Source organism: Pleurodeles waltl, chromosome 8 (genome assembly GCF_031143425.1).
Source record: "Pleurodeles waltl isolate 20211129_DDA chromosome 8, aPleWal1.hap1.20221129, whole genome shotgun sequence".
NCBI lineage: Eukaryota > Metazoa > Chordata > Amphibia > Caudata > Salamandridae > Pleurodeles > Pleurodeles waltl.
This window is the reverse complement of record NC_090447.1, coordinates 1,243,654,828-1,243,681,408: the sequence shown is the minus strand read 5'-3', so window position 1 is coordinate 1,243,681,408 and position 26,581 is coordinate 1,243,654,828. Positions and strand designations below refer to the sequence as shown.

Here is a 26,581-nt window from a genome sequence, read left to right as displayed (position 1 = left end):
GCGCCACGACCCCTGGTCCCCAGCTCTCCCAAGCCCCGCTGATCCGCTACGACCCCACCACCCTCCACGCCCTCAACCCAGGGCGCTCCAACACCTGCTTCCAAGCTCACCCCAAACGCACCCATAGACCCTTCGCCTGCAACTCCTGCAAATGCATCTTCCACCACGCAACTACCACGACCACAAGCCCACGCGCCATCAACCACCTCAAGTGCATCCTGGTCAACGCTCGTTCCGTCCACAAGCACGCCGTTGAACTCTGGGACCTCCTGGACTCCACAGCACCGGACGTCCCCTTCATCACGGAGACCTGGATGAACGCCTCCTCTGCTCCAGACATCGCCACCGCCATCCCCGAAGGCTACAAGATCTCCAGACAAGACCGCACCAATCAAGTAGGAGGAGGTATCGCCATCGTCTTCAAAGACTCCATCAGCGTCACCACCTCCACCGAAGACACCCCTCTCGCCGCTGAACACCTGCATTTTCAGATTCGCACCGACCCGAGGACCACCCTCAGAGGATCCCTCGTCTACCGTCCTCCCGGACCGCGTGCCCCTTTCAGCGACGCCATCGCCGACTTCATCTCCCCGCATACCCTCGCCTCACCGGACTACATCCTCCTAGGCGACCTCAACTTCCATCTGGAACAAAACAACGACCCCAACACCACCACCCTGCTCGACAACCTCGCCAACCTCGGCCTCAAACAACTGGTGAACACCGCCACCCACATCGCCGGACACACGCTCGACCCTATCTTCTCTGCCAGCAGACACATCTTCTTCAGCCACACCTCTGCTCTACACTGGACCGACCACAGCTGTGTCCACTTCACATTCCGAGGTGAGACCCGCCACCTCCGCACTCAACCCATCCCTCAGCGACAGTGGAACAAGATCCCCGAAGAGCAACTCTTCTCCGCACTCGCCAGCAACCAACCCACCCTCACCACCGACCCCAACGACGCAGCCCTCAGCCTCACAAACTGGATCTCCAACTGCGCAGACAACCTTGCTCCCCTCAAACGCACGCATTGACAGACCAACACCAAAAAACCTCTGTGGTTCTCTGACACCCTCAAAGAATCAAAGAAAAAGTGTTGCGCCCTCGAAAAGGCCTGGCGCAAGGACCACACCGCTGACAACATGACCGCCCTCAAGAACGCTACCCGCGAACACCACCACCTGATCCGCGCTGCTAAAAGGAACTTTTTCACCGACAGACTGGACAAAAACAGCCACAACAGCAGAGAACTCTTCAGCATCATCAAGGAGTTCTCCAACCCCAACGCCAACGCCGTGACGCCCTCACAGGATTTGTGCGAATCCCTCGCCACCTTCTTCCATCGCAAGATCAGCGACCTCCACAACAGCTTCGGACACCAGACCCAACCAAACACCACCGAACCCGCACCCCCGGCCAACACCCTCAACAACTGGACCCACATCAACACTGAAGAAACCAAATCCACCATGAACTCTATCCACTCCGGCGCCCCTTCGGACCCCTGCCCTCACTTCATCTTTAACAAAGCCGACGACATCATCACCCCGCACCTCCAGGCCGTCATCAACTCTTCTTTTTCTTCTGCTACCTTCCCCGAATGCTGGAAACACGCCGAAGTCAACGCCCTACTAAAGAAACCTACGGCTGACCCGAGCGACCTGAAAAACTTCCGCCCCATCTCTCTCCTGCCTTTCCCAGCCAAGGTAATAGAGAAGACCGTCAACAAACAGCTGACCACCTTCCTGGAAAACAACAACCTGCTCGACCCTTCACAAACCGGAATCCGAACCAACCACAGCACGGAAACCGCCCTCATCTCAGTCACAGACGACATCAGAACCCTGATGGACAACGGTGAAACAGTCGCCCTCATTCTCCTCGACCTCTCGGCTGCCTTCGACACCGTCTGTCACCGCACCCTAATCACCCGCCTCTGCTCCACCGGGATCCAAGGCCAGGCCCTGGACTGGATCGCCTTCTTCCTCTCAAACCGTTCCCAAAGAGTTTACCTCCCTCCATTTCGCTCAGAACCCACCAAGATCATCTGCGGCGTACCTCAAGGCTCATCACTCAGCCCGACACTCTTCAATGTCTACATGAGCCCCCTCGCCAACATCGTACGCAAGCACGACATCATCATCACCTCCTATGCCGACGACACCCAACTTATACTCTCCCTCACCAAGGACCCCGCCAGCGCCAAGACCAACCTACAAGAGGGTATGAAGGACGTCGCTGATTGGATGAGGCTCAGCCGCCTAAAGCTGAACTCTGAAAAAACGGAAGTCCTCATCCTCGGCAACACCCCGTCCGCCTGGGACGACTCCTGGTGGCCCACGGCCCTCGGCACCGCACCGACCCCCACAGACCACGCCCGCAACCTCGGCTTCATCTTGGACCCTCTTCTCACCATGACCAAGCAAGTCAACGCCGTGTCCTCCGCCTGCTTCCTCACCCTCCGCATGCTCCGCAAGATCTTCTGCTGGATCCCCGCCGACACTAGAAAACCGTGGCCCACGCCCTCGTCACGAGCCGCCTGGACTACGGCAACACCCTCTACGCTGGGACCACAGCCAAACTCCAAAATCGGCTGCAACGCATTCAAAACGCCTCGGCCCGCCTCATCCTCGACGTACCCCGCAACAGCCACATCTCCGCACACCTGAGACACCTGCATTGGCTCCCAGTCAGCAAAAGGATCACCTTTCGACTTCTCACCCACGCACACAAAGCCCTCCACAACAAGGGACCGGAATACCTCAACCGACGCCTCAGCTTCTACGTCCCCACCCGCCTCCTCCGTTCCTCTGGCCTCGCACTCGCTGCCGTCCCTCGCATCCGCCGCTCCACGGCGGGTGGGAGATCTTTCTCCTTCCTGGCGGCCAAGAGCTGGAACTCCCTCCCCACCAGCCTCAGGACCACCCAGGACCACTCCGCTTTCCGGAGACTCCTAAAGACCTGGCTTTTTGAGCAGCAGTGACCCCCCTCTTTCCCCTAGCGCCTTTAGACCCGCACGGGTGAGTAGCGTGCTTTATAAATGTTAATGATTTGATTTGATTTGATATTGTCCTGGTGTCTTAACCGAGAATGAAGATAGTAGATTATTCTTATAAAATCATAATTGGCACTTTAATTGGTCTACCTAGAACAATAAGAGGTTATAATGTTCCAGGGGTATGGATGTACACATAACTGAGGATAGTAAAGTATTATTATGAATTCATAGTTGCTACTTCAATTGTTCTTTCTAGGCCAAAACAATCATATGATTTTATAATATTCAGGGGGGCATAGACATACACAAAACTGAAACTAAAGAAGTAAAATTAGAAATTCCTGTACAAAACTGTTTAAACCCTCCTGTTACACTGCTTATCGTCTAAACTATGCATCACTGTAAAATGAACTGAACTACACAGTGTGTAAAGAAAAAGCAGCTAATGTGTATTATCGCACACCCATAACTCATTTGGATTAATCTGCCAAGTGTACATGCATATCTTCTCCCATGTTAAAGACATTTAGCTGCCTTGTTTATTTATAGTCTAGAATCACCTAGATTCAAGTTTTAGTCAGTGCTTAATTTGTAAATAAAAACCTGCCGGCGCCCAAAGCTCTCCTTTGAAATACGCGGCTGCTGCAATTAAATGTGCGAGCACAGAATACTGAGGCAGCAGCGTAATCCTAATGTCATCTCGGGCCTCTTTAATCCATTTACAGCCACTCCCTGCCCCTTCAGCTCACTCTTGCAGCATTCTGCTTTCTCCCTTTGTGATGCTTTTCTTTCTTTGTTTTCTTACTTAGGGCCAGATGTAGGAAACTGTTTGCGACTCGCAAACGGCAAAATTTGCCGTTTGCGAGTCGCAAATAGCAGTTTCCTATGCAGAAATGCATTTTGCGAGTCGGGACTGACTCGCAAAATGCATTTCCGAATCGCAAATAGGAAGGGGTGTTCCCTTCCTATTTGCGATTCGCAGTGGTATGCAATACCATTTGCGACCGCATATGCGGTCGCAAATGGTGTCGCAGTTACCATCCACTTGAAGTGGATGGTAACCCACTCGCAAATTGGAAGGGGTCCCCATGGGACCCCTTCCCCTTTGTGAATGGACCACAAATTATTTTTTCAGGGAAGGTAGTGGTCCAAGGGACCACTACCTTCCCTGAAAAAATACCGAAACTAAAGGTTTCGGATTTTTTTTAAGTGCAGCTCGTTTTCCTTTAAGGAAAACGGGCTACACTTAAAAAAAACTGCTTTATTTATAAGCAGTCACGAACATGGAGGTCTGCTGACTACAGCAGGCCTCCATGTTTGCGAGTGCCCATAGTCGCTATGGGGCCGCAATTTGCGACCCACCTCATTAATATTAATGAGGTGGGTCTTTGCGACCCCATAGCGACTCGCAGACGGTGTCTGAGACACCGTTCTGCATTGCAAATTGCGACTTGCAATTTGCGAGTCGGAAGGACTCGCAAATTGCAAGTCGCAATTTGCAATATTGCTACATCTGGCCCTTAGTTCCCATATGTGTATTTTGCTCGCAGTAATTGCCTGATGCAGAAAAATGAGTGCCGGCCCCCAAAAATAAGTGACGGTGCCCCCACACCAGAAACCACCAGCTCAAATTAAGCACTGGTTTTAATAGAACTGCCTCCCTGTTTCCTTCTATAGGGGGCAGGATAGTCAGCCAGGAATGACAGTGATACCACCATATGGAAACTGTCCGTGAACTGTAAGAACGTGGAATGTTGGATAGTTACAGGTTATGCAGCAGAGACACGAGGCTATGTGGTAAGTTGGAACCATATATCCAAGAATTCATGACTCTAGATACTGTATACACCTGTGGAATACAGAGTGTGTGTCACGATTAGGATAATACCAAAGGCACAGGATTGTAGATGAATGAGTGGATCACCTGAAGTACAATTAGTCAATAGAATAAGTAAGAAACTGTCAAGTAAGAAATCAGCGCATGGTAATATGTACAATGTTTTTTAAATAAAAAATGCTAACACTGGGAACAACAATTTACTCTGCTGTTAGTTTTTCCATTTATGACTGACATTTTGTGAAAATGCTATACTATTCGGCACATAAGTGATTATTTTTTTTTCACCAGGGGTGGCTCCTCCATAAGGGGAGAGGAGTGTTGCCTCCCCACCAGCAGCGGCAGCTGCAAAATCTTTCAAAGAAAAGGGTAATAAACCATGTTTATTATCCTTTTCTTTGAAAGGGGCGGGGCCACAGGGATGACTTGCACTCAGGGGACTGTGCATGTATGTTATGTATATACATATGCAGGAGGCTCTCGCAACACAGTTGCCGGGCTTGAGAGAGCCTTTCACAGGCTCCCAGTTTGTCTGGGAGCACCCTGGCATGTCGCTCCCAGCCAATCCTGATGCTGCTCTGAGCGGCATCAGGTTTGGCGCAAGGCAGGCTGGGAGCCTATGTCTGGAGCGACGACGCAGGAGAAAGGAGAAGCGCGCGGCAGAGAAGGTACTTTTTTTTCTCCTTTTTAATAAATGTTAATGTTTTAATGCCCCCTGCCCTTGCGTGCCCCCCTGCCCCCAGGAATCCCCCTGAGCTGCTACTGTTTTGCACGTGCATGTAGGTGAAAACTTGGGGGCTACAACTCCCATCATTCATGTAAAAGAATGGCCAAAACTACGGTTGAGATGTGTTGTTTGTTTACCGTTCACACTTTTTACTGCACTTTTAAGTAAAGGAATTTAATCTGCAACATTCAGATCACCACAAATTGTTTGATATGCACAGTGTTGGTTCCTCTATGAGGCTGGCACAGGCGAGGTAGTGCTGTGTGTCACAATAATAAGGAACCGCTGTGTTGATTTTATATATATATATATATATATATATACATTTAAGACTAACTGTAACGTCCCTGTAACCTTTTTTTTAAAAGTAATTATACACATATATATATATGTATATGTTTTTAAGTGAATTTCTATGTTTTTTTATTCCATTTCTTAACTATAACGTCCCTGTAAGCTTAGTTTTTTTCTGTGAATTTCAATGTTTTTTTAACGTAAGTAATTTTCAGCACTATACGTTAATCCAACCACCACCGCGCCTGCGGCCAATCCCTATAACAACCCAACTGCCTTTGGCCATGCACAGCAGAGGATGGGCGCAGGGCCTGTCCTGCAGCTAGGCCCTGCAGCCAACCCCTATAACAACCCAACCCCATGCTGTGCATGGCCAAAGGCTGTGCGCATCAGGGGTTGAATACAGGGCCTGGCCTGTGGCCAGGCACTGCGGCCAACCTGTATAACCGACCAACCGCCCATGCGCAGCAGGGGTTGGCCATAAGGCCTGGCATGTGGCCAGGCCCTGCAGTCAAACCCTATAACCACCCAACCCTGTGCTGTGCGTTGCTTTTGGCCTTGCACAGTGGGGTTAACCAAAGGGCCTGGCCTGCGGCCAGTCCCTGCAGCCAACACCCCTAACCACCCAACCCCAAACTGTGGATAGCCTTCGCCCATGCACTGAGGTAGTTGGCAGCATGTCCACTTGGCCTCCCCCCAGCTGATTCTGGCCTTCTAAATGTATTGTTTGGGAAGGGGCCACGTGGTCCCCCTCCCCAAGCTGACTTCAGCCCCAGGGATTCTATTCCATGGTGCCCAACCTAAACATTTAGTTTTATTTGAGCATGGAGGCCATGTGCCGCCCCCCCCCAACCAGGCCAACCTCGGCTACGGGGACCCTCCTGGCCGATTTTGAACCCAGGGACCCCATCCTCTGGAGCCTAGCCAAAATAGCTCAATTCTTTTTTGGGAGGAGGGCTGCACAATCCCCCTCCCCAGGCCAATCTCAGCCCCTGGGACCCCATCCCCTAGGGCCTAGCTATGTGACCCCCAGGGCACCCTGCCACAATTTTGAGGACCGCAGGGGAAGTCTGAAGGCCCCTGCAGTCCCAGCTGCCTCCCTACCTCCTGTGGGAGCCGGCATTGCTGTCAGAGAGAGGGATCTGCTATAGTAGTTCCCTCTTTGTGAGAGCAATGTTTCCTGTCTTTCCCTGTCTGCCACCCAGGGCTGCAAGGGAGGGCAGGTGGCCCCACCTCATTCTTTTACTGTGAAGTCCAGGGGATGTGGTGGTCCCTGGGACTACAGGGAGGGCCAGGCAGCCCTGAATTCTTTTACTGTGAAGCCCCAGGGAGATGGCAGGCCCTAGGGCTGCTGGGGGCCACATAGCCCCCCTGCATCTAATTTGTTTAAAGCCCTGGGGAGGTGGCGCAAACTAAGCGAGAGAGGGAGCTTGCATCCTGGAAGCACAACAATAGAGTACACCAGTGCACCCTCCACCTGAGGAGAACAGGGGTTGGTACAGAGCCCCAGTCATGAAAGAATCTTAGGTTGAATCAGAAGGGAAGCTTTCAACAGGGATCTGTCCCTCACCAGAGCTCCAGTGAATGGGAGGGGTTGGCCAGGAAATTATGGACCAAGACAACCTGGTGCAAACTGAGGACCAAGGAGGCACATTTGCGTGCACATGAAGAGAGCAGCGACGGTGACATCTGCTGCTCCTCCTGAATGCGCAAGACAGGTAAATTAACCCCAAAGGATACAGTAGCTCAAGAGGAAGGCAAGATCTTGATTCAACCCTTTTGCCACCTGCTAGCCCGCTGAACTGAGAAAAGTGATCAATATGATAGACCCTCACCAGAGGAGGGCTCTTTTGAACCAGAAGACATAGCATTGCAGAAGACTGCATCTGGCACAGAGGGGGAGATACCAAGTGGAACTTCCCTTACATGCAGGAGTGTCTGTAGAGGTGAGAACGTTATGTCGAGGGAAAACCAGTGGAGCTGCCCAAAAGGAGAATATGTCCCTTAATACAAAAGGGCATGTCAGGGACCATCTATGTGCCATGGGCTCAGATGGACAAGGAAGGGCTAAGAGCCAAACTGCCACTGTTGTTGGATGGAGCAGAGAAATGGATCTCATGCTTTGAGAAGAATACCACAGGAATAAACCTAGCGACAGGTGATGTTAAACGTTTGCTAAATAGTATAATCGGGGAACAGACTAACACAGTTTTCACCCAAGCCTGCATCCCAGCAATCATGCTGATAAACACAGAGCATGAGGAGGCCACATTCAATTCATCCAGGCACCAAATATGGATGGCCCTGAGAAAATTGTTCCCTGACTGTCGAGATGTAGAGGGGTTGATTGCACAAACCATGAAAATTGGGGAGACCATAACAGATTTTCAAGATAGGATGACAGAGCGGTGGGGACAGGAGACAGGACAGCCATGGGCTGATACAGACCGTCAGGTCATCTTCTTTTACAACATCCTCAATAAGGGGCTGACCACCAAAATACAAAGTGGCTTGGAAGACATAGTAGGGCTAGACACCAAACCCTGGCAGGAGATACAAGCACACATTTAGCATTTTCACAAAAGAAAACAGGCAAAGGATAAGGAGGAACAACAGCAGGCCCAGAGGGACACCCCTAAGTTGGTCCAAAATAAGCTTTGGAAGACCACCCTCGAGGAGGACACACTGACCACAAGCGTGCAAATGGCACCAGTCCTGAATGGAACTCCACCACAAGACCCAAGAAGGTTTAACAGTAGATATAACGATAGAAACCAGGGATGTTGGCAGCAGCCAAAAACCCAAACAAGGCTACGATTGCCACAGAATGGGTTACATGGTCGACAGATGTAGACTAAAGGCACACCATGAGCAGAAGTCAATAAGCTGGGACCATGCCCCACAAAATTCCCATCAGCAAAGTCAAGCCCAGGGAAACCTGACTGCACCATAGTATCAGCTGCAGGGAAGTCAGTCGACTGCTGCACCACTGCAACAGGAGTTAGGTAGTTGGACCAGTACATGGCATCAGCAGCCACAGACAGGGAAACCAGCCCAGCAAGGAACGGGGCACAGTCACGGCAAGGAGGGGTAACTGTTTGGGTAAGCAATTGTTTTCACACAGACACAGAAACCAAAGGTGCAGTAAACCTTAATGTCCCCAAAGCAAAGCATTCATTTCACACATACCTTAAAATTCACTGCAGCAAAAACTCAAGAGAAAAATAAATTATACAACTTTAGGGATTTAAAGTTTCGCTTGCATTTATGAAAATTCAGGGTTGCTGCGCGGTTGTCGACTGGGTATCTTCACTAGAGTCTGCCATTTTGGATGCTGTGTGACTGTCGATCGTGTATTCCCACTAGAGTTTGCCATTCCTGGTGCCGGCGGGAGCCTAGGCCCCACTCTGCTGCTAATCCCCCAGGTGGGGTCGGTTGGACACACCCCACATGGAGGGCAGCCTGACAAGGGGGACAGGGTGGCTCCCCAACGAGTGTTTAAAAAACAGGCACCCAGGTGACTGCACCCATCAATCAAACATGACAGGTTCCAATCATCAAGTCAAAAGGTCCCCATTCTCGAACACTCAGCCGGGACCAAGAGTTCCTTTTGGCGTGTAGTTTCAGCAGCAATAGAGCGCACAGAAAGTTAACGGCCTCCAGTCAAAATGGAGGCCCCCCTTTTGTTCCAAAATGAAGCTGTACTCCAGTGTCCGGAGCAAGGCTTCCCGTGCGCTTGGTGCAGCGCAGACCCCATAACCCTCACAATGCACGCATGAGTTCCAATAGATTGTGGAGCACCGCATGGCGTCGAGTCAGTAAAGGGGCTTCACCAGGACAACCAGCTGTCACAGTCCATTCCCATAATTCGGCCAAACTTTGACGAGTTCCTGGCCTTATTCCAGCCTCTCCATGCAGCTATATCTTTGCCTTCTCTTTTCCCCCAGAGCTTCCCAATAGCAGCCAAGAACTATAGGCCCAATAAGATATGGTCCGAGGGAGAGGTGGGGTGCCAGAAAAGAGAGTCCAAAAACACCCATCAAAGTTCTGAGCAGAGTAGAGCACAGAAATGTTCTCACTCCTGCAGCAGGCCTTGCAATCAGACAACACGCAAGGCCTCACACACCGTTTTAAGGGAGCAAAAATCCCGATTTTGAACTCCACAAATCAGAGGCACATGGGTGTCGTGGAACAGGTCTCTGACCCCCTCCAGTTCACAACAGTAAAGATCGGAGGTCTAGGGAAAAGAACAAAAACAAACAAAGAAGTCCAAAGCTTGCCTAAAGTAAGCTCCAGAAAAGGGTGTAGCCAAGACACCTGTTGCCATTTGGGAAAGTCATGTTGCACACCACATGCTGCGACTAGAGGGGTACACACGTGACCTCAAGGCATGTTGTGATTGACTACCAACATTCAGCATGACACACCTCCTCTTTTACACCCCCTCAAGCATGTGTAGGTCAAAAACACCACCCACACCGATGGCACCCCTCTGTGCACACTAGAGTACTGGAGGGCTGATGATGCCAACAGACAACAGAGAACCAGCTAAAAGTTAAAAGTACCCACATTCATGAGAATCACCCCAGAAAGCATACCATTCAGATGTACACTTAGGCACAGAGTTGGGGGGAGACCCAACAACCCATAAAAATCAATACGTACATAAACAATAACTATTTTTTCCAAACCAGGTATCCATAATGGGGCCACCTTCTGGTGCCTTACCAAAACTACAGAAATGTTCTTTCTTTTATACCAACATAGCTCTTGTCCAACAGGTCTGCAGTTGTGCCGCTAAGTGCACCACCTCTACAGCGGAGCATCACATTATCAGCAGCTGCACCAGTACACCTAGCAGGATCAAGAGCCACAACCCACCCCAAGGATGTTTCGCAGCCACACCCCCAACGAGATCCCAAGCCACACCTTGGTTCAAATACTTATTTTCTAGACTGTTTTTAACCAAGAAACTCCCATCATTAAGAAGACTATGAACATCTCTGCCAGAATTGTCTCAAGGCTTACAATGTTTAATAAATTATGCGTTTTCGTGCATTTAAACATTCTCTGTTTCTAAGTGATGCTACCACATCCATGCATTTCCAAAGAACAGTCTAGTCTAATGGAGTCTATTCAGAAAGTACCAGTGCGCCTGCGTAGGGATCTCTCCCACATCACCTATAATTACACCGCACCCAACACTAGTATTCCACACGCACTACGCAGTGCTCTTTTACACAACAGGTGGTATCAACACATGACCGCCGTGGGCTTCAAGATATCAGCTGGGTCATGTTACGTCTGTTGGCTGATAGCACATGCAGTAGGCGCAGATAGGCTTTACTTATCCGAAGAGCTAGTCCCTGAAAAAGCAAAATGCCTTCCCCACCTGTACCCATGTAGAAATGGGGCCAAAATACAACCGAAAAAAGTTGAATCCCATAGGGTAGTAGTAAATCTGACCCGCTACAAGACCAATCCTATAACACTGTAACTTCTCACCTAGCTTAACGATATCCATACTGAGCTAGACAGGATGTGCAGAAAGGTAGCTAGAAGGGAGGACACTATTTGGTCCGAAATTTTCCAGAGAAGAGATTCTTTGAGCTAGCTAAACCACCCAACCAGTGCACAAACATGTTCGCTCCCACTTCCATCTGTGGTCCCAGGGTGGCTCTTAGCATGTCTGGGGCTGTCCTCGTTAACAACAAGTGGACGCCAGATATGGAGTTTCAGTGCAGGGCCATCCACCTGGATGATATGAAGGGAAATCGGTCTTGTAGCAGAGGGTTGAACAACAGTGTAGATTTCCATTGTCAGGAGATCAGGGATACTGAGATACATAGGTCTATGTGGCTAGAAGGGAAGGGGCAACCCATAATTGTATGGAAACTTACACTGTATTCCTTATGTTTCAGAGGCAAAAGAACCATTCCATTGGGTATAATTGAAAACTGTAGCACAATACTGCACAGTCTGGACATGCAATGGGGCACCTTCACGCTGATGGACAACTGATAGTAGTGCAGTGAGTTTGCTTACACTCAGCTTGTCCCCGGATGGCGTGGCCTCTGCTCCCTCATCACCATCCACACCCTAACCCTGGTCATCCCTGGAGAAGATCTGTTTGAACTGTACCAACACCCACTGAGGCAGAAAATGACACAGTTGCATCGGGCTCTAAAGAAAAGAAATGCTGATTATTTTGGCTGGGCTAAGTACAATGGCATTCCTGAGTAATTTAGACTGTTCACTGACGCCCAAGTATCAGCGGGAGGGTCCATACCCTTCTTTACCTTGCAGACAAATGCGAATGCTTATGGTTGCAAATAACCTGGTGGGAAATGCTCAAAATGATGAACAGTACTGAGATCAGCCTTAATGCAAACAAGGAAGAACTGAACAATCCGCCTCATGGTGATGCATCATCGGTATGTGTTGGACTTCATGACCGCAATGGAGGGTGGGGTTTGCATGACGATCGGTACATCTTGCTGTACTGTTATAGCTGGCAATGACATGGACAATGGAACTCTGACACTTGCCATTCAGGCATTGCTAGTATAAACACATAATGGGCCACCCTAAAGATGACATAGTACATGTGATATGAGTAGAATAATGTGGTTTAAATGCAATGATGCATATTTCTCAAGTCATTAGTTCTAATTCCAAGGTTTACTTTATTACAGTCTATACATATAAAAAATCAATAATTATTTTGTGCTTTCACATAATTGTATACACATAATAGATAGATTAATAAACAAGCCTAAGAAGAAACCTAAACTGTCCCCCAAGACAAATAAAATAAATTTCCTCAAATCAATCAAACCACCCACACATACACATACATTAGTTACCACTCACTCACTAATTAAAACACCAAAGTGTTACAAAATACACTAATAATCTCTCAATAATAAGCTTTCAATATATTAAATTCTCGAAAATCTTCTATCTTTAATTAGTCCACCCTAATTGATTTCATGATCTGTTAATTTTCAATATATATTAGATGGATTATAATTTCAATCTATACCCAATAAGACATGATATAAGTCTTTATGGATAAAGTGCACCAAAGTAATACAAAGTGAAATCAAAATGGATTGCACCAACTACAGAAAGACATGCGTGAAGAGGGAGGTGCCCATGAGCAGGAGTGGTTCACAAACTGGTTCTTCTGGCTCCCATAGTGGCTAACTGATCTGCGCACATCATTGTTGCCCGTTTTTGTGGTGTTCCTGTTTTTGTGTGGCTTCCTGCAAGTAGAGGTTTCCTATTGTAAAAGGCCCTTCCCAAAACTGGGTAGAGTAAAATAACTATGGAAGTGGGACAACAAGCTACAGATAATGTGACTGTCATGACATGTGTGTTTGATAGTGTAGTTGAAAATTCAAATAGAGGGGCAAATGGTAATATTGGATTAATCAATGTTGATGCACACAGCAATAGATTTATATACACAAATGTAGTTGTATCACAACTATTGGATTCCCCGTTGTGAACTCTCCGTCAACCCTGGCATGTAGGTATGTGGTCTTGGCAGGTTGTGAGACCTAAGCCTGAGGTTAATAACTGACAGGTCACAGATGGGGTAACACTTAACCGGTAGGCAAGCACACAAACAGGAAAACGTAGATCAGATCCCATAGATAGGCACAGCAACACCACTATGGTCCTCGGAGATTGGCCCAAATAAAACACATATGGCCAGAGGGATGCATGCATTCCCCAAAACACCATAAAATTAGATGCCACATGTAGTTAGGAACAGTTAGACAATTAGAACACAGTCCAATCCAACGACCACGCACCCCTCAGGTCGGACATCTGGACACGTAGTCGCTGGTCCGCATTGTGTCCACGCCAGCTCAAGGCCCACCTGTATTTACTAACTGTTACTATATTTATGACTCCATCACAACTTTTTGAACTTTTACTGAGAAAATAATGTTTTTTATTGTTCTATTGTACTCAGAGAAATGTCTACAAACCTGCTTCAATCTGAGACACATGGAGAGACAGTCCTCAGATCCTGTAACTGCTCTCCCAGCTGTAACATTTGGTTAAACAAATCATTGCTGTTTTGCCAGATGCCTCTCTTTTTTTTTTTTATATATTATTTTATTGTAGATACTGCAAGTGATACATAATCCTAACGGGATCGAGGTCCCAACATTTACAAACAATGTTACAGAAAAAAAAAAAAAGAATCAAGAAATATATGAGACATTGGAACATTGTCAGTTGTTCTTCAAAACGTATCCCGATAATCGCAGTAGTATCATTAATAAAAATAAAAGTCAGAAAGAACAAGAAGGGGAACAGAAGAATGAAAGGAAAAGGGAGACAGAAGTCGGGGATAGGGGTTGAGTAGAGCATAGTCCTATAGGACATCTTTGTACAGGAGAGCAGAGGAGAACAGGAGGGGTAGATGATTTAATTTAGCATAGTAGGGATGGATGGGAGTAAGGATAGTGTTTCGTCATCAGGTCCCTTGGGAGTGGGGAGTTCACTCCTTTTCTGTATCGATGTCCGGGATGTGAGCAAGTTGTAATGTTTGTAGATGGTGTGTGTGGCAGTGGGTGAGACGATAGTAAGGACAAATATACTCAGTCAGGGTTTGAAGTGGTCTCTTTATTATTCCAGTTATGTGTGACAGTACTTTGATATATAGATATATAGATATAGACTATTAATCCTTAATCCTAGGTTGTTTCTTCTCTTCCAGGATTCCTCTTGACAGGCGAAGGTGTCCCCGAGGTCTCCCAGATGGACCGGAAAACAAGAGGAAAATATGGGTAAGTGTGGGGTTTTAGGTTTTTATAATTCTGAGAGAGAGAGAGAGAGAGAGAGAGAGAAAGAGAGAGAGAGAGAGAGAGACCACTCCCCAGGAGTCAGTGATATTCTAGAGTCAGATTGGAAAGGGTAAGTCACCTCCGTGTGATTGATAGACAGGTATGGGTATAAGTTTTGTTTTTATTCTATCTCTCCTAGGTCTTCTATATAATAGTTTTATGTGAGAGTTACCCTTCCTTCTCCTCCTCACTGTCGTCTTCTCCCTCCACTCCTCCTACCCCTCTGTTCCCTTCTCTCGTAACCCTCTCCCTTCCCAAGTTTAATCTGAAGCAGCCCTTTAGAAAGGACCGTACCTGGTGCAGCCACGTCCCTCCTGGGACGTGGCGGGATTCTCGGCCTTCTGTGTCTTCCTCTTTTGTTTTGGTCACGTTGGCACCCCACGTCTTTGGGCTTTCTGTCTTTTTAGTTAATCCGTTCTTCTCGTCCGCTCTGATTTTGTCCCTCTCCTCGTTACCTCCTGCGTCTTCCTTATATGGCATTTTTTCTCTCGGTAGTCCTTCTTCACTTTCTATCACTTCGGGAACCCGGACATCCGGGTTCCCCATATTTGCGTCCGAGTTGCCCTGACAACTATGTTGTGACTCGGGAATCCACCCACTAGGATTCCCGAGGTCTCCGCTTTCGTAATGTGGGTGAGGGAATTGGGACTCCGCTCCCGATTCTTCCTGTCTCGTAGCCGGGACTGCCAGCTGCCGGCTACAGTGTGCTATCGATTTGAGGTCGGGTATCTTTGTGTTGGAGGGCAGGATATCAGTGTGGTAGTGTACGCCTAGGCGGCGAGTTGTCGGGGTAGCGGGTCAGTCTAGGTATCGGAGCCTGAGATCTTTAGCTTCACTCCGCACAGTCATATTTGTTACTTAGCGTTCGTATGCTGCCTCGGATGTATGGGTCTACGACTGATGCTTGCTAGTGAGAGTAGAAGAGACCTAGGTCATGCCCCTGATGGAACTGGGGGGAAGGGAGAGGAGAGAGGGAGAGAAAGAGAAGAGAGGGTAAAGGAAAGAAAAAGAAGAGGGAAAGGAGAGAAAAGGGGAAGAGTGAAAAGGAACTAGTAGGGGGAGGGAAGGGAGGGTAATCCACCAAGGGAAAAAAGGGGGGGAGGAAAAGGGGTGGGGGAGGGCAGATGGTTTCAGGCGGCCTGCTGGCACCCCCCAGTGAGGAAGAAGGCCCATACTTGGTTGAACAATTGGGCTTGGTCTTGTAGGTTATAAATGATTCTTTTGTGCATGGCGATACGGGTCATAGCCACGATCCACTCCTCCGGGGTTGGTGAGATAGCCGATCTCCAATGCCGTAGGATGCACATTTTTGCAGTGGCTAGCGCTGTGTGCCGTAACCTCTTATGTGGTCTGGTTAAGTCTGGGAGAGATGTCATGTCGTGTAAAAGTATAAGAGAAAGGGGGAGAGGTGCCGGGTGTATCATGGATTCAGCCAGGGTGGAGCCCACCACGTCCCATAGCAGTCGAACCGTTGGGAAGTTGGCTAGAATATGTTTTAGGTCACAGTATGTTTCTGAACATCACCAGCATTTCGCGTGCAGGAGAAGTCCTGTCCTGTTTAGCTTTGCTGGGGACCAGTGCCAGTCATGTAGGACCTTAAAGAGGCAGAACTTTAGATGTGCCTCTCGGGTGCCTCTGTCCAGTGCCTCTAGGGTGTCTTCCCAGTCCTCCGGATCTAGTGCCTGTTGTAGTCGAGTTTGCCATTTTAAGCGCAGCTTATCAGAGAGGGGTTGGGAGTAGAGCTGTCGGATGATTAAGTCATAGAAACACGCCATGACTCCCCTATGTTGTCCCCACTGTTGCAAGTAGGCCACTACGGGTGAAGACCGGGATCCCCATCGAATGGTCTCGTTCCGTTGGCAGATGCAGTGTTTAAGTTGCAAATATCTCCACTCTTGGCTAGGTTGAAGATTGAATTCTTCCCTCAGCCTGAGGAAGGACTTGAGCGTGTCATTTTTCAGAATCTGGGAAACCGTATAGATGCCAGCCCTCCTCCATTGCGGCCAGTCAAGCACTTCACCGCTTATCTGGAGTCCGCTGTTACGCCACAGAGGTGCTTGGGCGTGGAGAAGAGGGTGGATCCCAAGTAGGCGGTGGGCCCTTCTCCAGGCCGCTTGTGTCGCCTTCAAGATGGGGTTCACCGAACTAGCGGATGGGAGGTCGTCGCGATAAGGCCCTCCGAGTCCCTCCTGAGCGGATAGCTGTTGCTTCTCCACGGCGATCCACTGGGGCGCGTCCGGCACTGTGGACAAGGTATGGGACAGCTGGGACAAGTGCAGTGCGATTGAATAATGCTCTACTGATGGAAGTCCCATGCCCCCGTGGGAGCGGCGGGCTAGGAGTTTGGCGGACAATAAGCGTGGTCGCATTGAGCCCTATACAAATGATCTGATGAGTGCATCTATGTTTCGTAGCATATGGAGAAGCACCTGTAGAGGGAGGAGTCCCAGCACATAGGTGAAACGAGGCACCGTGACCATCCTTACCGCTTGTACTCGACCTTACATAGATAGACCTAATTGGCTCCATTTTGCAAAATCGAGCTTCGGCCATGCAATGAGGGGGTCGATGTTATCTGCCACCATATGCACTAGGCCCGGGTTGACTAGCACCCCCAGGTATTTGAGACGTTTCGGTGTCCAACGAAACGGGAAGCGTAAGAGTGCTGCTCTTGTGGTCATCCGCGAAAGGGGAAGCGCCTCGCTCTTATCCCAGTTCATACTGTAGCTGGAGAGGATTGCAAATCCATTGATGATCTCCAGCAGGGCTGGTATGGATCTTTCCAGGTCCGTAAGAGTTAGTAAGACGTCATCGGCATATAGATAGATTTTAAAAATACCTACCGGCAATGTGAGACCCGTGAAGGAGGGAGAGGAGCGGATAGCCGCAGCGAGGGGCTCCATTGCTAGTGGGAACAGAAGTGGTGAGAGGGGGCAGCCCTGCCGTGTACCTCTACGGATAGGGAAGTGGTCTGAGAGGAAGCCTCCACAGTTGACTCTTGCCGCGGGCTGGTCGTAAAGTAGCCGCACCATTGATATAAAGCTGTCTCCCAGGCCGAACTTCTCTAGCGTCGTGAACAGGTATGACCACTTAATGCGGTCGAATGCCTTTTCCGCATCCAAGGACAGAGCCAGCGCCTCCTCTTGTAGGTCCCTAGCGGCCCATAGGGTATGGCATAGGGTGCGCAAGTGATTCCTTGAGGTGCGACCTGGTACAAACCCCACTTGCGTGTGGTGGATCAAAGACGGTATGACTTTGCGCAGTCTGTTGGCCAGGATACTTGCTAGGATTTTGATGTCACTGTTTAAGAGAGAGATAGGTCAATAACTATCACACAGCAGGGGGTCCCTCACAGGTTTTGGTATGATGGCTATCATGGCATTATTGGATATAGCCCCTACGGACTGTGTTGAGCAGGCTTCGTTCAAAGCTGCATGTAGTATGTCAGTTGCCTCCCTCCCTGTCCATTTATAGAATTCCGCCGGAAATCCATCCTCCCCTGGCGACTTGTGGTAGGGGAGGTCGGAGATAACTCTCTCTATTTCCTGCCTACTTATTTCCCCTTCTAGGAGGTTGCGTCCCTCCTCTGACAGGGAGGGTAGGTCAAGGCCCGCCAGGAAACTGTTCACTGTGCTGGGCTGGATATAGTCTCTGATGTGTAGAGGTGTTTGTAGAAGGACGCAAATTGTTGGTGATAGCTTGTGGGTGTGTTAATAATTTTCCGGAAGAGGCACGGACAGCCGGGGTGGCAAGGGCAGCTGTCCTCTGTCGGAGCTGGGCTGCCAGCAGGCGCCCTGTCTTCTCTCCTTGTTCATAATGTCTTCCTTGTAGTCTCTGTAAAGCATACTCTGCCTGGGAGGTATATAACTTGTTGAGGGCCATTTGGGCACGCTCTAAGTTTCGACGCCCTGGGAGTGAGGTGTGTGCAGTGTATTTTCTGGTGAGCCGGCGGATATCAAGTTCCAGTGCCGCCTGTTTCTCTTTTCTGTCTCTGTTCGCCAGTGCTGTGTCCCGCATAAGTTGTCCCCGCACCGAGGCCTTGGCCACGGCCCACATAATTCGGCTAGAGCTCACAGAACCCAGGTTGTTTTGAGCGAAGGTGGCTGCATGGTCCTATAGATGTGACTTACCCTGGGGAGAGCGGTAGCGGTGGGCCGCAAATCTCCAAGGCTTACGTCCCGGGGATACAAGGTTCAAGTGGATAGCTATGCTAATCGGAGAGTGGTCCGAGAGGCCGCCCTCCAGTATGCGATCATCATAGCTACGGGCCACAAGGTTGTGGGACAGGAGAAAGTAGTCAAGTCGGGATTGGGTGCCATGCACCGGTGAGAGAAAGGTGAATTCTCGTTCTATAGGATGGGTCAATCTCCAATGGTCCACTAGGCCATTGTCCGATAGTATGTCGGTCTGTAGGGCTCTGTCTGCGTTGTTACTGACGTCCAAGGGGCCCGTTCTGTCAAGTACTGCGTCTCTGACTATGTTCCAGTCCCCTCCTATTACATAGCGAGATGCCCCTATCTCGGTCAAGAGTCGGTTGATTTGTAAGAAAGAGAGGCGTTTCGGGCCCGTTGGTGCGTAGACTGAGCCCACACACAGTGTGGAGTCGCCCATCTTTAATTTAGCAAATACGTAACGGCCTTGGGGGTCAGTCCATGATTTGAGAACAGTATGGGGGAGGGATTTACGCAGCTTTAGCGCCACACCGCATTTTCTTGGGGTAGTCTCTGTGCTGGGGGAGTGCAGCTAAACAGGACGGTGGCCACCCAGTCGCGTCGCAGTTTATCAGATTCCGGACCATCTAGATGTGTCTCTTGTAAAAGGGCAATGTCCGCCTGTTTGGAATTGAGATAGGATAGAACTTTTTTCCGCTTTATGAAGTGGGTGAGGCCATTTACGTTCCAGGATATAATCCGCAGAGGTGCTGTTGGTACTCTGCTCGGATCGGACATCCCTGCGCGTTATCGAGACTATCCAAGTATGGGGGCACTCGAAGCAGGGCAGGGAGGAAATATTGGGGTGGGAGTAAGGGGGAGGGGGCTGGGGGCTCGATGGAAACTGTGGAGGTGAGGAGATTGGATAATAAGGGGAGGGGGGGCGGAAGGCAGGTAGGGGGGAGGGGAAAGGCAAGAAGAGAAAAGGAAAGAGAGAATGGGCAGCTGCTAAGGGATAGAACGGGTGAACGAAACTGAAGAAGGGAAGGAAGATTAAAGAAAATAAAAGACAAAAGTCCCGACGTTCTAGGACTGTAACCTACGGGTCTAGAACCCAGGTCTATCAAGCTCCAGAGCCTGACCAGCGGCCCCTGACCGGGGGAGGCGGCGCACGTGCGGTGCCTCGCCCCCCCCAATCTAGTTCCCCCATCCCCGTGCAAGTCCGTGTAACATTGAGGGGGGGGCAGGAGGGGGGAAGCTGTGTATAGGTTGTGTGTGGCTACATCTCAAGAAAGGCGGCGTGTGTCAGTTTTATCGCTTTTATTGAAGCCGGGGGGAGGGGGAGGGGGAGGGTAGGGAGGGGAGTGGGGGTGCGAATGGGTTGCTGTTAGGGGGAAGAAGCATTTCCCTGCCATTGTAGGTTATTCAGATGCAATAATGCGTTGTCAATCGCAATAGGCATTTGTCAACCATCCTTGAGGGCGATCAGAATTAAGGCAAGTTAATGAATGAGAACAGTGTAACAGTTCTAAAGAGATGCTAGATATCTGTTTTAGCAGACAAACGGGTGTCATGTTACTGAGAGAAAACGTGTTACTAGATTTCTAAGAAAAGGAGGAGCAGAAGAGGATATACTATCACGTATAATAATAAGCAAGAATGTTCAAAACACTATCAAGAACAAACAGAGGCAATGTCCCCCAGTAATAGTATGTCTATAAGTTCACAAAAACTGGTACTCATCTCTCCCTTTCATCTTCTTCGCGGCGAGGTCCCTTTGGTGCGGTCGCGTCTGCCCGTGGTCGGTAGTATGGAGAGTTCTGGGGGGGCATGATGTTGTCTTGTCTCAGGTGGGGTCCATTGTGGGTTTCAAAGGGAAGCGGGATTTGTCTCTGTCCGATAGCTGCGTGTGCATCACCACTGCTTAAAGTACATGACCCCTGTCGTCGTAGCTTTTTGCGAGCCTTTCAAGATCTCTTCCCCTGATTTGAGGGTCTATGGTAGAGCGCACTTCAGGTTCAGATGAGGGTGCGGGTGACCAATTCCCGAGGGTGGACCCCGTGTGGACTGGGGGGTCTGGACAGTCGTTTCTGTGGATTGGGTTTGGTCTTGCAGACTTTCTAGAAATGCTCTCAGGTCCTTCAGGTTGTAGAAGTTCCGTGATTCCCCATTTTTGGTGATCCACATCCTGGCCGGCTATATCCAGGCGCATGGATCTCGTCTCCACCGTCAGTGCCACCATGGCGTTGTCCATACCTTCCAATTTATGACCTACTGCCGATATCTCCTGCAGTATGCGGTCCATTGTCGTACCTTGCATGTCGTCTGCCATGTTGGCGCAGGGGAGGGGCGGGGGGTCCTCTGCTGAGGGATGTTTCTGCTGGCAGAGGGCTTCATAGAATAGTAGTTGTCGGGCTGGTTTACCCGTTGCTTTGCCAGTCGCCTTGCCTCTGGGCATTGCAGGCTCCCCCGTTCAGGCTGGGCTCCAAGAAGTGTCTGGCTGTGACGCAACTGACGTTTGCAGCAGTATTTCTAGGATCAGGATACCAGGCATCCAGGCATAGGTACAGGCCGAGGCACTCCCCCACCTGTCGGGGGAAGGTAGGAGATCAGTGCGGTGGGAAGACCAGGTGGGCGTTAATTGTAGATGCGTAGAGTCATCCCCGCCCCCCCTGCACCGTCCAGGTACTAGCATCGTGGCCACAGAGAGAGGGATATCTCATCGCTGACCGCATGAAGAGAAATGGGGCTCACCTCTTATGCCTGTGCTCCTGGATGCTTGGGGCTATGGCTGACCCTTTCATCGTCGGCCTCAGCGGTAGTGGGGGTATAGGTGGGAGATCAGATGTTCCAGTAGGAGGGCAACCGTGATGCTTTGCGCCACTGTTGTACGGCCAGTGCAGTGTATCCTTCCCCTCTCCGCCCGTACATCCGGGAGGGTGTGTGCCATCTGCCCCTTGTCCGTCTAGGGGTCCACAAGTGTTTGGTGTGGGCAGGGTTCAGTTCTTTTCCCTTGCTTTCTTCCCGTTCTTTTTTCTTTGTGTTTTTTTTTATTTTTATGTTTGTTCAATTTTATTTTGGGACCAACTGCATTGACTTCCTTGCTTTCTTTTTCGGTTCCTTTATTTTTTTTTCCTTTTTTCTTTTCCTTCTCTCTCTTCCTCCCTCTCCTCTCCTCTTCCTCCTCTCTCTCTCCTGCTCTCCCTCTCTTCTATGCAGCCGGAATGGGGGGAGAAGGGGGGAGGCAAGCGGGGAGCCACCGGCAGTGTCCTCGCTCCTCCAGAGACAGCAGCAGTCCCGGGATTGCCAGAGAAAAGGGGGGGATTCCATGGGTCTCGGTGCCCGTGGTTTCAAGGGTTGTAGAAGGGGCACAACGTTGTCTCCGTTCTCCGCGGGCTGCCCAGGTCACCGGCGCACCCATGGGAGGCCCCCGAGGTCCGGGGGGGAAGAGAGAAGAGGGAGACCCAGAGTGAGGCAAGCAGAGGAAGCCTCCAGGCTCCCGCCCCCCTCGAAGGCCACAGGAGGGAGACGCGGCCCCCGGTCTGGGCCCAGCCGAAACCTGAGGCCGCAGCTCAGCCTCCTGCCGCGGGCCTCAGCGCCCCCCTCCACGTTCTCGATTTGTTTAGAGGGGGGGAGCGCGCCCTCCCCACCGGCGGTGCGCCGCCCTCATGCCGCCAATCCTTGGTGCTGGTTCGTTGCTGGTCGGGGGAGGGGGCCCTCATCGCTCCCCCGGCACCATCGCCCCCGGGTTCAGCTGCAACTTGAGGCCGTGGCTCAGCCTCTTGAGAGTCTCAGTGCCCTCCTCTGTATTCGCGTCTTGTTGAAGGGGGGGAGCGCGCTCTACTCATAGGCGGTGTTCCGCTCCCGCGACACCGATCCTCGTCGCCCCCGCCTGCCGCTGGTCCGTTGCTGGTCGGGGGCCTTTGGCGCACTCCGGCACCATCGCCCCGGGATCAGCCGCAACTTGAGGCCGCGGCTCAGCCTCTTGCCGCGGACCTCAGTGCCATCTTCTGTGTTCGCATTTTGGAGGGGGGAGCTTGCTCTCCCATGGGCGGTGCGCCGCTCCCACGCCACCGATCCTCGGCGCCCCGCCTGCCACTGGTCCGCGGCTGGTCGGGGGGCCCTCAGGGCACCTCCGACCCCGGTCCACGGCCCACCCCCTAGCAGAGCTCTGCTCCTAGGCGGCATCTCTGTTCGTGGGCAGACCACGCCCCCTTGCCAGATGCCTCTTGTATTTTGCTTTTTTAAGGTAAATTGTCATTTGAGCAACATGGTGACAAAAGTAGAGTGACACGAGGACACTAACAAGAAAACACTAACACACATAGGTACTGTCATTACGATAATATCTCAGGCAAATCAACATTGACACTAGGGCACTTGTACAGGAAACACCGAAACAGGAGCATCACTACATGCCATTGGAACAGTGACAATGGACTGCTGACATGGGGCACAATCACTATTGCTGGGAAACTGTCATGGGGGAGTTTCACTGGGACACTGCCACAGGAACTCTAGAGCACAAGGGTGTGCACTCTAGGACACAATACCAGTTCATGACATAGAGACACTGACTTGAAAGATGTGACGTTAGTGAATTAACATGTACTAAAAACCCGACACAGAAACACCAACACTGACATGGGGATTTTGATGAGGGACAGTGAAACTGGAACAATGAGCCACCACACAAATTTGACACAAAGGCACTGACTTAGTGGCAGCAACAACGGCAATAGGAACCACTGCCATGTAGGCACATCAATCATACTGCAAGACTGATACAAGGATACAGGCACTGAAAAACAGACACAGGATGTGCCTCTGGAATGGTGATGGGGGCAGACATCAATACTGGGACAATGATATGAGTAGGCAAGTGACACTGCAAGACTGAAAATGATACTCCCCTTATAAAAAGGTTGCTAAGACACACAACCAGAACACTTACTGGAGGGACACAGTATTGGAGTTTTTATCTTTGGTTTCTGACATGGGTCACTGTCACTGGGACATTGACATGAGGACACTGACATGGAGACATTAACATAGGGACACAGGCATTGATACTGACACTGGGCCCTGCAACACTGCCAAGGCCTAGCACTACAGTGATACGACCAAAAGAATGGCTATGGGGACAGTGATCCTGAGATTAATGGTGGGGCACTGACACTGGGTAGACTGAGAAATAGGAGCACTATCCTTACACTGGAATACTGATGGGGGAAACAAAAAGAGGGACGCTGGCTCATATATAGCTACACTAACATTGGCACACTTACCCAGTAACACTAAGAAGTCCTCCAACACTAATGCTTAGTCACTGAAACAAAACAGCAGCACTGGGACAATGGCGCAGGATGCCACAAAACATGGATTTCAATATGATTCGGGCACCAGCATGAAGGCACTGATAGTGAGTCGCTGGCACTAGAGCACCTGAACTGACTCAGTGGAGCCATTCATTGCTGCGCAAACAATTGCACAGTAGCACTGTTGGGGGCAATGACACAGGGTTACTGACACTGGGGCACAGATACAAGAGAATTGATATTGTGATAGTAAAAGATAAATGATTGATTAATTTATTGATCACAGAAGTGCTGGTACCTTACTGAATGAAATGTCCGGGCACTAGCAAACAAACCCACATATGGGGTAAAATATATGTTTTGTCAATCAACTAGTTTCAGCAGCAGGCTGGCCGATTAAGAGGAAGCAAGCAACATTTTAAATTGCCGTCAGAAAAAGGGTAAATCTCTCCAATTGGGTACGTAGGTAAACTATTCTCAGCTTTAGATGACACATAGGCACTAACTTAGTGGCAGCAACAATGACAATGGGAACCACTGCCATATAGTCACTTCAATCATACTGCAACACTGATACAAGGATACAGTCACTGACACACAGACACAGGATGTACCACTGGAATGCAGATGGGGGCACAAACATCAATACTGGGACAATGATAAGGGCGGGTAAGTGACACTGCAAGACTGAAAAGGATACCCCCACTAAAATACTGATGCTAACATTGAAACTGGTTGTCGTAGCCAGAAAGGCATTTTGTAACCTGAGAGGGCAATCTGGCCAGTACCAGATGAATATAGAAGACATATTTATGAGCTTTGTTCTACATTGTACATATATTTATGACATAAACATAAGGACTTGCTCCAGTCTAGGTTTTTTTTTTTCTTGCATTCCAGTACTTCTAGTCTTGCTTATCCCATTACAAAGCCAGGACTACATGTCCCAAAATGTCCAGGTTTTTGGGTTTGAAAACCTGGTCACCCTATAATTAGCATAAATAAAATATGGTCTTGAACTGACAGGCTCCTTCACCTGCTGCATAGAATCTATGTTAATAAACTTGTATAGCTGTACACATCACATAATAAGTTATGAGCACTTTGAAAATGGTACTAGTTTACCAAACAGCAGAGCAAGCCATAGTGGGACTGTACTCGGTTACCCAACTCAATGGCACTCCCTACACCTTCTGATTATAGTGATGAGAAAGATGGATGCAGTACAAATGACACCGATAACAGCACCTTTAAATCCCTCAGATGCTACCATTGGCAAATCAGAGCCACCAAATGCTCTGTGCTCACCAACCACAAATTCGGGCACAATTGTTGTTTAGACAGTAGTTGTTCAGTACTTAGTTGTAGAGGCTTTTTAGTTGTTTAGCAGGAGTGGTTCAGGCTATAGTTGTTTAGGACCTAGTTGTTCTGTCACATATTCCACTGGATTTACTCCTTCCTGACAGGCCACACCTAGCGAGCATTCAGCCTGGTCCCCTTCACCTTGGATACCGTCAACCTCATCTACGGAGTTGCACAGGAATTCTCATTCAGCCCCACTCTGCTCAATGCCTACATGACCCTACTTGTCAGCATCATCCGCGCTCAACGAATTAACATCATATCCCTTTGCTGAGGGCACCTAGCTCATCCTCTCCCTCTCTGACACGCACTGAAATCACCATAGGAATGAAAATCAACTGGCTCAAAACTCAACGCAGACAAGACGACTCACCATGACCACCAAAGTGAATGCAGACTCCATCTCCTGCTTCCACACTCTCAAGTTGCTCAACAAGGTCTTCAAATGGTGAATCACAAACACTTGCAGAACCACCCCCAAAGCCCTCATCACCAGCGAACTATGGCAATGCACCCTATACTGGAATCAATGCTTAACTGACCAGAAGACTTCAGACCATCCAGAACATAGCAGCCTGGCACACTCTCCTTCTCCCACCTCGCGATCACATACCTATGCACCTCAAAGAGCTACATCAGCTCCCGATCCACAAAAAGAGCCCTTCAAACTTCTCGAGAACACATACAAAGACTTACACAACATTGACCCCATGCTTTGCAACAACCACATAAATCTACCAGACACCTCTCCTCAGCCGGACTCCTACTTGCACAAACGTCCTACAGAAGCAGAACCAGATCCGCTGGACACGCCTTCTACCTCACTCCTAAAGTCTGGAAAAGCCTACCCAGGCACATCAGATCCTCATCTTAAGTTCTTTCATCCCACGAGAACTGAAGACCTGGCTCTTCAACCAGCACCGACCCTGACTTAGCCAATACAGCTCCTACTTCAGCGCTAGGATACCCTCCTGGGTAGGTTTTGCCCTATACAAATACACATTATGTAACATAACAGAAA

At 49.7% G+C, this 26,581-nt stretch overlaps 1 long non-coding RNA gene across 1 annotated transcript in view; it reads left to right on the top strand.

The window, feature by feature from the left end:
* The window catches only part of LOC138249208 (uncharacterized), a 110,560-nt gene that overhangs the window by 34,826 nt on the left and 49,153 nt on the right, over nucleotides 1-26,581 (top strand). Inside the window, exon 2 of the long non-coding RNA XR_011194785.1 lies at nucleotides 14,603-14,672. This is a non-coding gene — a long non-coding RNA (uncharacterized lncRNA). The remainder of the gene's footprint in view (nucleotides 1-14,602; nucleotides 14,673-26,581) is intronic.